This window comes from Arachis stenosperma, chromosome 6, assembly GCF_014773155.1.
Source record: "Arachis stenosperma cultivar V10309 chromosome 6, arast.V10309.gnm1.PFL2, whole genome shotgun sequence".
NCBI lineage: Eukaryota > Viridiplantae > Streptophyta > Magnoliopsida > Fabales > Fabaceae > Arachis > Arachis stenosperma.
The window spans coordinates 62,156,849-62,157,873 of record NC_080382.1 but is presented as its reverse complement, the minus strand read 5'-3'; the positions used below and the strand labels follow the sequence as shown (position 1 = coordinate 62,157,873).

Genomic DNA, 1,025 nt, shown 5'->3' with positions numbered 1-1,025 from the left:
CCCTAGTTTAGCACGCACGTATGAAATTTCCAGCACCTATTGCTTCCGTTTATGCCAAACACAGAAAGGAATCATAACAAATTGAGAATCAAAAGGCGAAACCCCCAAAATTAGAAAACCTAAAATTAGAACCCAAAACCCCCAAAAATTCACAGAACCAATTGAAAATTGATACATACCTTCTGTATCTCAATTAGCCATTGCAGTTCATCATCACTATCAAAATCATACACACCTTCGAACTACAAAGTGAGAGCGAGTTAGAGAATGAGCAAGAAAGAGAGGATACAGAATAGAGAATACTTACCTGGTGACAGAGGATACGACGATGGTGTTGAGCAGTGACAGTGAAGAGATGAGTGGCGACGTAACGGCTTGGAGACAGTGCAGCAGCTCAGCGGCGAGCTCCAATCGACGGCAACGCCACAACAGAGCACGAAGGCAGCGATACATCCCTCCTTCCTCCCTTCGAGCTCCTCGGCGGGGGCACAGAAGCCCGACGGTGGTAGAACGGCGACTTAAACAAGCCCTAGCAGTGGTGGTGGAGCTTCAGCGGCGACGGAGCACCTCCTTTTTCTCTCCTCCATCGTGTTTCCTCTCATCCTCGAGCTCTCTCTCTCACTGGCGCTCGACGACGACGGCGACGGTGGCGGAGCCCTAGACGGCGTCGTCCTCTCTTTCTTTCCTTCCCTTCTCCTCTCTGATTTCTTCTCTCTTTCATGTTTGTGTATGTTGAGTGAGGATGAGAGTGTGTGCTGCACTGCTGCGTGAGTGAGGGGGAGGGCCAACAAATTTTTTTACTAAGTGTTTATTGAGGATTCTCATATCATCAGGAGATATTTTAAAAGCGCACCCGAAACAAAATAAATAAGCTACTCTCTAAAAACGTTCCCTTTGATGAGAAAATGTATTTATAGATATTTAGATAAGGCTACGCTTTATAAGTGATTTCTAAAATACCTAAGGCTACACTTTTTAAATGATGCCACAATTGTGTATCCTTTTCTCATATAAAAAGGCAACAC

General features: G+C 45.3%; 1 long non-coding RNA gene across 1 annotated transcript; it reads right to left on the bottom strand.

Moving 5' to 3' along the window:
* On the bottom strand, positions 1-394 carry LOC130933317 (uncharacterized). The gene is made up of 3 exons (XR_009067672.1): positions 308-394; positions 180-242; positions 1-42 (listed from the first exon to the last, which is right to left on the bottom strand). It is a non-coding gene; the product is annotated as an uncharacterized LOC130933317 (long non-coding RNA).
* Positions 395-1,025: the final 631 nt, after the last annotated feature.